Here is an 11,839-nt window from a genome sequence, read left to right as displayed (position 1 = left end):
TTGACCGGGGTATCTCAGTTGAGCGTTGGTCGTGCTCCCCGAGGTTGGGGCGAGACACCAATTTCAATAAAATGATAAATATTCCAGTATTTATTTTATAAAAATGGAATAAATATCAACAAATTGCATTACAGTTAAAAGACATGCTAAATACTATATTTTATCTTCTTTTTTTTTTTTACAAGAAAGCTTGCAGAATTTAATTTTAAATACGGAGGGTCAAAATTAACTCTCAACACTCGCAGTGCTCCAACTATTTAGGGACCTCAGAGTACTCATTTTGGACAGCCATCTTCCAGTGCACCTCCTACACGGGGTTCCTATAACGGTTATTTTAGCCGTTCGGGTCAGACTCATTACCATCAGCCATGCCCACAGAGGGTTATTGTCACGCCCCAAAATCGTGGAGCGCGACCGGCGCTCAACCGAGTGAACCCGACCGAGCAAGCCTGTTACATTTCTTCTACCCAAATTCATTCATGAATAAAGAGAATATATGTTTTCCTTAATTAAACAATAAAGAGGTGGTATCTGCAATTACCAATTTCTTACCATAAGTTTAACCATTATTAAAGTCTCAAATGGACAAGTAATACAACCACAACATATCTTAGTTTGTCTTTCCCAGTACCAATACACAACCCACACTATGTCTACGGAGCCTCTATAAATAAAGAAGAGTACAATGATAATGCCGGCAACCAGGCCCCGGCTATACCTCAACCATAATACATAAAGAACAAAAGATACATGACCCCGGGATAAATGGGCTCACCAAGTCAGCTAGGAAGAAGGTGTACTTCTATCACTGATCAATGTCTCCTGCCGTGGAACCACCTGCATAGTACTAGTATGAAAACTAAACACCAATTTAAGAATTTATAAATACAAGAAAATTATAATGAACCAGTGCGACAACAGAATAATCTAGATAATCCTCTCAACCATAGCAAGCTTATTAAAACTATCAACAACACTTATAGGATTTAAGATTAGATCCTCTATAACCATCTTCACACAAAGCGGCCCCGCTGCCTCACCCAATGTATGCAGGTGGAGGTGTACGTACAATACCACAACTCAAATCAAGCGGCCCTTCCGCCTCACCTCAATGTATGCGGGTGGATGTATAACCACAGTACCAAGAACCTACACAAAGTGGCTATGCTGCCTCACCCCAATGTATGCGGGTGGATGTATAACCACAGTACCAAGAACCTACACAAAGCGGCTATGCGGCCTCACCCCAATGTATGCGGATGAAAATGCATCAACGATACCAATACCAACACAAAGCGGCTATGCCGCCTCACTCCAATGTATGTGGGTGGTGGTGCCACAACAATACCAAAATCATACACAAAACGGTCGTACCGCCTCACCTCAATGTAAGCGGGTGGAGGTGCAGTCCCACAATATCATAATCCTTACACAAAGCGGTCATGCCGCCTCACCCCAATATATATATGCGGGTGGAGGTGTATCACAATCACAATCTCTACACAACTTGGCATAATACCTTTCACATAAATCACAACAATGTATGCGGGTGGAGGTGTATCACAATCACAATCTCTACACAACTTGGCATAATAACTTTCACATAAATCACGAGTAGAAATTATAACAAGTGGATACATAATCCATAGTTTGGGACACATCCTCAATTTATAATGCAATATGATAAGAGCATTTGAAACACGAATTGAACATATATCTTCACCACACAACTTATCGGAATACTCCATTTATAATCAACATCTCGGAACTTACAAGGATATTGGGAATTCCAATTCTTAAAGAAGAGTTTAGCCAACATACCTCACTTGAGCTTCCTTACACTCTAAATGGTCTGGAATTCTTAGAAACTTCAATCTATTTTAGAAATATAACAAATTAAACCAAAATTAGGAAGATGATTATGGTTCTAACTCATTTGAGCATTTTATCATTCACTAGATGTGCATTAAGGTTTCCAGGCCTTTTTTATAGAGAATTCCATCATCCCACAACCCAATATTTATCATGCCTAGTTCAACAATCTTTCTACACCCCTTGATATCTCATGCATGTAAATAAACAACCCTACTACCTAGAAATTATCTTGCTAATTATCCAATTCTACACAAAATTCAAAAGTGAGGGTTAGGATGTAGAATCTTACCTCTAGGATGAAGACCTAGTGAGTTTTCCCTTCTTAATCTTCCAAAACATGGGCAAGAATTGAAGGATAAATATTGGAGAACACCTTCTCACTCTAGGGCACCCTCTCTCACTCTAAAATGTCAGATAATAGCTCAAAAATGACCCAAAGAGTGTATTTAACGAAATAGGGTCGGGTTTTAAAAACCCAAAAATGGAGCTCCGGAATAAGGTATGCGATCGCATAACCGATATGCGGACCGCATATCGGTCTCATAGTTGGTTACAAAAGAGCCAAAAGAACTATCTGTGTATGCGGTCACTATGCGGTCCGCATAACCGTTATGCGGTCGCATAATGCACCGCATAACAGTTATGCGGTCGCATAGTCAACCGCATAATTGCTTCCAATTGGCCCAATTAACTGTCTTACTCTGCGGCCATTATGCGGTCCACAGAGTGATTATGCGGTCGCATAATGGATCGCAAAAATGCACTTTTTCGCCAAAAAGTTTTCTTTACTTTCTGGTGCATTGTTCAACCCAAAAAGTCCGAGCCGCGGCGAGAGAATTTCTACAATCCTCAAACACGTAAGCCTAGTCCGACACCATGAAATATTATTTTCTTTGCAAAATTTACCGGGCTTACCACTTAAGTACTTTGAAATTTTTCGGGGTGTTACAGTTATTTTGAGTGTGTTGATACTAAGAATATGGTGAGGGATTGTCCCAGACTTAGGAGGGGTGAGGCTATGGTTTTTACTTCAGTTGCTACTCCACCTACACAGACAGCTAGGGGTGGAGGACAGGTGGGTAGAAGACGCCCTAGAGGGGGAGGCCAAGCCCGTTGCTATGCTTTTCTTAGTAGGACTGAGGCTGTTGCATTAGATGCTATCATCACAAGTATGGTTCTGATCTGTCATAAGGATGCATTAGTTTTATTTAATCCGGGTTCCACTTATTCGTAAGTGTCATCTAATTTTACTTCATATTTTGATATGTCTCGTGATTCATTGAGTACCCCTATTTATGTGTCTACGCCCGTTGGGGATTCTATTATGGTAGACCGTGTCTATCATTCTTGTTTGGTCACTGTCGGGGGTTATGAATCTAGGGTTGACCTTTTGCTAATAAATATGGTAGATTTTGATGTGATTTTTGGCATGGATTGGTTGTCACCATATCACGATGTTCCTGATTATCATGCTAAGACCATGACATTTTGGGGTTGTTGAGGTTCGAGTGGAGAGGTTTATTGTGTCACATTCCGAGTATGGTGGTGTCTTTCCTAAAGTCACAACAGATGGTTGAGAAGGGGTGCTTGGCCTATTTAGCTATTGTGAGTGATGTTAGTGCTAATACTCACACCGTTGAATCAGTTCTGGTAGTAAGAGAGTTTCCAGATGTATTTCCTGCATACCTACCGGCGTGCCACCCGATAGTGATATTGATTTTGGTATTGATGTGGTGCCAGGCACTCGGCCCATCTCTATTCCACCATATCGCATGGCACCAATGGAGTTGAAGAAATTAACGAAACAACTTTAGGAGTGGCTTGATAAGGGTTTCATCTGACCGAGTGCCTAACCTTGGGGTGTTCCAGTTCTATTTGTGAAGAAGAAAGACGGCTCGATGAGGATGTGCTTTGACTATAGATAATTGAACAAGGTTACCGTCAAGAACAAGTACCCACTACCGCGTATTGATGATTTGTTTGATCAACTTCAGGGTGCTAGGGTATTCTTGAAGATTTATTTGAGATCGGATACCATTAGTTGAAGATTCGGGCAGAAGATATTCCGAAGACGGCTTTCAAGACTGGTTATGGCCACTATGAGTTTATGGCAATGTCCTTTGAGCTTCCAAATGCCGCTGCAACCTTTATGCACTTGATGAACAACGTGTTCCAGCAATATCTTTATTCCTTCATCATCGTGTTCATTGATGATATATTGGTGTATTCTCACAGTCGAGAGGATCATGAGCATCACTTGAGGATCGTGCTCCAGACTTTGAGGGAGAAAAAGCTGTATGATAAATTCTCCAAATGCGAGTTTTGGCTTGATTCGATGGTATTCTTAGGATGTGTGATGTCTAGTGAGGGGATAAATATGGATATGAAAAAGATCGAGGCACTTCAGAGTTGGCCCAAGACTTCTCCACTACTGAGATCCAAAGTTTTCTAGGTTTTGTTAGGTATTATCGCCGTTTCATGGAGGGTTTTCATCCATCGGAGCTCCTTTGACTAGATTGACTCAGAATGGTTCCCCGTTCAGGTGGTCTGACGATTGTGAGGGGAGCTTTCAGACGCTCAAGACTGCCTTGACTACAACTCCAGTTCTGGTTTCTCCTTCAGCATCGGGTTCTTATACAGTTTATTGTGATGCTTCTTGGATTGGCATTGGGTGTGTGTTGATGTAGGAGTGTAGAGTGATTTCTAATGCTTCACATCAGTAGAAGCCCCATGATAAGAACTACCCACTGTATGATTTGGAGTTGGCAGCCATTGTTCACGCGCTTAAGATTTGGAGGCACTATCTCTACGGCGTGTCTTGTGAGGTGTTCACGGATCACAATAGTCTACAATACTTATTCAGGCAAAAGGATCTGAACTTGAGGCAACAGAGGTGGTTGGAGCTACTAAAGGACTATGATATCACCATTCTTTATCATCACAGGAAGGACAATGTGGTGGCCGATGCTTTGAGTAGGAAGGCTGAGAGCGTGGGGAGTCTTGCTTTTATTCCAGTTGAGGAGAGACTGTTACCTTTAGATGTTCATGCTTTGGCCAACAAGTTTGTGAGGCTGGATGTTTCATATCCTAGCTGGGTTCTATCTTGCATGGTTTCACGATCTTCTTTGTTTGAGCGCATCAAGGAACGTCAGTATGATGACCCCCACTTGTCCTTAAGGACACGGTGCAACACAGTGATGCCAAGGAGGTGACTATTGGTGATGATGGGGTGTTGAGGCTTCAGGGTCGGAATCTGCGTGCCAATGTTGATGGGTTACAGGAGCTTATTCTTGAGGAGGCCCATAGTTTGTGGTATTCTATTCGTCTGGGTGCCGCGAAGATGTACCATGATTTGAAACGGCACTATCGATGGAGAAGAATGAGGAAATACATTGTGGAGTATGTGGCTCGGTGTTTGAACTATTAGCAAGTTAAGTACGAGCATCAAAGACTGGGTAGTTTACTTCAGAGGCTTCACATTCCGGTGTGAAAGTGGGAGCATATCACTATGGATTTTGTAGTTGGACGTCCATGAACCTTGAGGAGATTTGATACGGTGTGGGTCATTATGGACAGACTGACCAAGTATGCATTCTTCATTCCAGTAATGACTACCTACTCTTCAGAGAAGATGGCTCGAATATATCTTCATGAGATTGTTTTCCTTCATGGTGTGCCGGTGTTTATTGTTTCAAATAGAGGCACGCAATTCACATCACATTTCTTTATATTCGTGCAACGTGAGTTAGGTACACAGGTCGAGATTAGTACGACTTTTCATCAACAGATGGACGGGCAGTCCGAGCGCACTATTCAAATTTTGGAGCATGTTACGTGCCTGTGTTAAAGGATATTGGGGGCTCATGGGATCAATTTCTACCGCTAGCAGAGTTGTCTACAACAACATCTATCAGTCAAGCATCCAGATGGCTTCATACGAGGCCTTATATGGGAGGCGATATCGTTCTCCGGTTGGTTGGTTTGAGCCTGGGAGGCTAGGTTGTTGGGCACTGATTTGGTCCGTGATGCTTTGGAGAAAGTAAAGTTGATTCACGATCGGCTTCATACAGTGCAGTCCAGGTAGAAGATTATGCGGATATGAGGGCTCGTGATGTAGAATTAATGGTAGGTGAGAGGGTTCTATGATGGTAGGATATGATTACGTGTTTTCGTCGCTTATTACACTCTAATTCACTGCACTTTATTTGTGTTTGATCTTTAATTGGTAGTGTTTTGTACTTATTGTATTTTTATGCCTTGTAGGAGTGATTTCGAGCTATGTAGATAATGTGGCGCTAATTGGAGCTATTTGGAGCTTTGAAGTCTGAGTGAAAGCCCAAAGGATTAAGTCAGGATCGTGTTTGGGGGTCGAGGACCAAGCCTGGACATCAAAAGTCGAAGTTTGAATCGTACTCTGAGAAAATCCTACAACCGTTGTGCGTGGGGCGACTCGTGGTATGCCGCGGCAGTACAAAACCTGTTGCCTGTCAATTGTGTAGCTCTCTATAAATCTCCACAAATGCCGCGCATGGTGCATCGCCCCATGCGGCGTGCCAATATAATATTTACTGAGCCAATGTCCTATTTCAGCTAGGAGAAGATGGTTTCGTCTGGGCCCAACCATACTTGGTATAAATACATGGAAAAACGTTATTTTCTGGACTTTTGACATACTTTGGACCTAAGGAGGCTAAAGAGGAGCTGGAAGAACACAAGCACAAGGATTTCATCATTCCTTCCTCACTCAAGACCCGAGTTTGGATCGAATTTATGTTTTAAAATACTTTAATTTTATTGGTGATGAATTGCTCCATATCTATGGAGCAGTTCTCTTTAGGGTTTGATGAATTTGGTGTATTGATGATTGTTTGTGGATAATAACTCTAGTTTTATGTATTGAAGTGTTTTTAGGATGATTTAATTGTTGCATCTATATTCACTAGTTCATGTAATCAAGAGAGGCATAACTTGTGATATCTTTGCATTATATTGTTGGTTGAGTTCATAGATTCTTCTTAGTAATCGAAAGAGGCTAGTTTAATTATTGATTAAACCTAGTTAGGAGGATAATCGAGAGAGGTTCTCCTAAAGATCAATCCACTACGCATTCTTGCATATCTTCACGTGCTCAAATTGGTTCATCTTGTGAGGTTAAGACTTAATCGAGAGAGGAGTTTTTGCTGAACGTTTGAACTAATAATTTAGTTAATTCGAGAGACTCACTTGAACATTAGAAGTGAATTATCTAGAGTTAGATCCCAAACAATTATCTTGGACCTATCCTATGAAACCCTATCTTCTCCCATTGCTAACCTTCTTTGCTTATTCCTTGTTTCGATTGTCATTAGTACATAGTTATAGATTCTTAGTTAATTTTACTTAGACATCTTATAAATTTCAAATGTTGATCATCTTGGATCGCAACCAAGCTAGAAACTATGAGAATACTATTTAAATCCAATCCCTGTGCATACGATAACTATACTATATTTGATTAGCGAGCATAATTTAAGTGTTTTTTGCGCTCATCAAATTTTGGCGCCGTTTCCTGGGATTGACAATCAATAGTGTTTAAAATAGTTTGTAGTGCTAATTCAGGAATTTTTATTTTTATTTTTATTTATTTTTCCCTTTTTACGGGTTGGTGTTTGGTGATTGTGCGCAGGTTACAGGTTTAGATTGATACATGACTCGAGCTTCTGCGAAAGAAGTGCTACCATATGAGCGCGAGATAGAAAAGTAACTTCGACAGCTGATGAAGGAAAGAAATCTCACCGAGACATTAGAAAAGGTTGGGCAATCCTCAACCAAAGAAACTATGGATAGGATTGGTGATGATAATGTAGATTTGGCTGCAAGAGAGGCAGCCCAACAACGAGAAAAAGTTGCACGAGATGCTTAGGAAGCAGCTATTTGAGAAGCACAAATTATCTATGAAGAAGAGAGGGGTCAGAGAATTGCTCAAAAGCAACCCTTTGCTACAGACCAGTTCGGAAATATAGCTCCCAAGTCTGGGAGATCACTGGGCGACTATGCTAGACCGGTCTACAATCTTTAGGGTTTGATGGATTTGGTGTATTGATGATTATTTGTGTATTATAACTCTTGTTTTATGTATTGAACAATTTTTTGGAAGATTTAATTTTTGCATCTATATTCACTAGCTCATGTAATCGAGGGAGGCATAACTTGTGATATCTTTGCATTATATTGTTGGTTGAGTTCATAGATTCTTCTTAGTAATCTAAAGAGGCTAGTTGAATCATTGATTAAACCTAGTTAGGAGGATAATCGAGAGAGGTTCTCCTAAAGACCAATCTATTACGCATTCTTGCATATCTTTACGTGCTTAAATTGGTTCATCTTGTGAGGTTAAGACTTAATCGAGAGAGAAGTCTTTGCTGAACGTTTAAACTAATAATTGAGTGAATTCGAGAGACTCACTTGAACATTAAAAGTGAATTATCTAGAATTAGAACCCAAACAATTATCTTGCACTTATCCTATCAAACCCTATCTTCTCTCATTGCTAACCTTCTTTGCTTATTCTTTGTTTCGATTGTCATTAGTCCATAGTTCTAGATTCTTAGTTAATTTTAGTTAGACATATTATAAATTTTAACTATTGATCATCTTGGATAGCAACCAAGCTAGAAACTACGAGAATACTGTTTAAATCCAATCCCTGTGGATTTGATATTATACTATACTATATTTGATTAGCGAGCAGAATTTAAGTGTGTATTTTACGCTCATCATTCTACTCAGAGTTTCACCCATAAAGGGTGTGATGGGGTTCGGTAAGAAGGGCAAGTTGAGCCCTTAGTATATTAGTCCTTTTGAGATTCTTGAGAGAGTAGGTGAGGTGGCCTACAAACTTGCATTTCGACCCAGCTTATCTGGAGTTCACCCGGTGTTCCATGTATCTATGCTCCGGAAGTACTATGGTGATCCGTCATATGTGTGAGATTTTAGATCGGTGCAATTGGAAAAGAATTTGACCTATGTTGAGGAGCCGGTGGCTATTTTGGACAAGTAGGTCCGGAAGTTGAGGTCGAAGAACATTGCATCGTTGAAGGTTCAGTGGAGACGTCAACCAGTCGAAGAGGCCACTTGGGAGACCGAGCATGATAGGCGGATTCGTTATCCTCATTTTTTTGGCACTCCAGGTATGTCTCTATACTCATTTGAGGATGAATGTTTGTTTAAGAGGGGGAGAATATAACGACCCGACCAGTTGTTTTGTGTATTTGAGCCACGTTTTCTCTTTTGAAGCTTCATGTTGGTGAATATTTGGTTTCATGAATTGCGGGAATGGTTGGTTTTGTTTCAAGGCGGTTTTGGGTTGATTTGGAACAATTGGTTCTCAGTTTGGAAGCTTAGGTTGGAAATATTGATCGAGGGTTGATTTTTGTGTAAATGACCCAAGAATGATGCATTGATGGTTCTAATAGGTTTATATGGTGATTTTGGACTTAGACGTATGCTCGGAATTGGATTCGGAGGTTCCTAGGTTGAATTGGATCTTTTTGCCGAAAATTGGCAATTTGAAGGTTTAAAAATTTCCTAAGTTTGACCATGATTGGCTTCATGGCTATTGGATTTGGATTTTAGTTTCGAGAATTGGATTAGGTTCGTTTTTTCATTTTGAACTTGTACGCAAAGTTTGGTGTCATTCCGAGTTGGTTTGGTAGGAATCGGATGTTTGGTTGTGATTTTAGCGATTCTTAAGTTTCATTGTGGATTTCATGCGTTTTGGTGTTCGATTCGTGGTTTCAGATGTTATCTTGGTGTTTTCATCTTGCAAAAGTTTGTATGATATTTTTAGACTTGTGTGGCTTTTTAGTATGGAGCCCCAAGGGCTCGGGTGAGTTTCAGACGTTTTTAGGAGTGTTTTGAGCGAGTTTCAAATTGCTAGTGCTTTGTTGATATTGCAGGTCTAGCAAATGCAAGATCCTATTTGCATTTGCGAGGAGGGTATCGCATTTGCGAGGTGGGCTGGAATGTTCGCTTTTGCAAACTTTAGGATCGCATTTGCGATGGGCATCTGGGCAGGGGGTGACTGCAATTGTGAACAAGAGGTCGCTTTTGCGGAGAGTTTGTCTTTGCATTTGCGAAGAATTTCATGCTTTGCAACATTATCAAGGCTGATCAAGCATCACTTTTTGCAATGCCTTTTCCGTATTTGTTGTCATGACCCAAAAACTGACTGTCGTAATGGCGCCTATCGTTGAACTAGGCAAGCCAACTACTCAACCAATTCAACCAAATAAAAGGTTTGAAAATTAAACGGAAGCAGTTAATATTTAAGAAAAACCTTAAAAAAATGAAATAAAACCACAACGCCATACAAATCTCTCCCAAAACCGGGGTATCACCGAGTACATGGGCATCTATATCAGGATACAGCCTACTACAATGTCTGAGGAAATAAGAACTAAAATACAAATAAATATAATGAAGGAGAGTCAAGGCCTGCGAATGCCATGCAGCTACCTCGATAGTCTTCGAGATATCGACTCCTCACTCAACAACCGCCGTAACCAGAAGCACCTAGATCTGCACACGAGGTACAGGGTGTATCGTGAATACAACAAACTCAATAAGTAACAAATCCAAACTGTGGACTGAAAGTAGTGACGAACTCAACCGGCACAGTTCAATATAGAAAATAACAGTGAAGAAACGCAGACATGCTTTCAAGTTCGATAGATATCTCAAAACAGTAAAATGGATCAAATCTGAATGATATGAAGAATATAACTCCTCTACTTCTACAATGCCAATGCACATGCTGTATGTGACGCACCATGTGCTCACCCTCTCAAATGCTCAATCACTCGGTACTGTAAATGGCACATACGGCCCAGGGAAGATCCATCCCGAAATATATACATCACTGACCATCAGTCACCCAGTACCGAGTAGGGCCAATCCAACCCGTGGAGAAGATCCATCTCCAGGTATATAATGCTTCGGACAAGATCCATGTCCAGGGAAGATCCATCCCTCAATATAATCAACCGCGCACACTGGGCGTGTGCAGACTTTGGATGGGCTCCTACAGCCCAAGCGCTATCATAAGTCAGATCCAGGCATAAATCAAGCCCGATCCCATAAATTCCACTCATAAATCAGGCCCTCGGCCTCACTCAGTCATCAATCTCTCCAGTCTCTCTCTCATGGGCTCACAATGTCATGATACTAGCCCGAAAATAATGATATGATGTATCAATAAATAACAACAGAGACTGAGATATGATATGAAATGAATGAATATGACTGAGTACGCAATATCAATGAAATCAGTACGACAACAGCAAGAAACGACCACTATGGGTCCCAACAGTACCAGCATAAAGCCTAAACAAGATATCTAGCATGAGTGACAGCTCAATTACTTTATCACATGTTGAAAACACGGATATCAACAAGATAGAACCAATTACAAGTGCCATGGAATAGACCAAGTCTCAATTCTCGCGGTGCAGGCCCGCACACCCATCACTTGGCATGCGCGTCACCTTAATACCAATCACAAAACACATAAGTTTGGTGTTTCGAACCCTCAGAACCAAGTTTAGAAGTGTTACTTACCTCAATCCGAACAAATCCCTACTCCAATATGCCTTTGCCTCGCATGTCGGCCTCCAAATGACCCGAATCTAGCCACAATCAGTACAATACAATCCATACGGGCCAATGGAATCAATTCTACAAGAAATTACGAAGTCATAACTTAAAAATCCGAAATCGGCTCAAACCCGGCCCCCAAGCCCACGTCTCGAAATCCAACAAAGGTCACAAAACCCGAAAGCCCATTCACTCACGAGTCTAGTTATACCAAATTCATCAAAATCAGACACGAATTGGTCATTCAAATCCCCAAAATAATCTCTGCAAATCCGAGCTCAACATGTTTGAAATGGTGGAAATCTTGGAACCCTCGCGTATATAGTTTCTT

Source organism: Nicotiana tabacum, chromosome 15 (assembly GCF_000715075.1).
Source record: "Nicotiana tabacum cultivar K326 chromosome 15, ASM71507v2, whole genome shotgun sequence".
Classification (NCBI taxonomy): domain Eukaryota; kingdom Viridiplantae; phylum Streptophyta; class Magnoliopsida; order Solanales; family Solanaceae; genus Nicotiana; species Nicotiana tabacum.
This window is presented reverse-complemented; position numbering follows the sequence as displayed.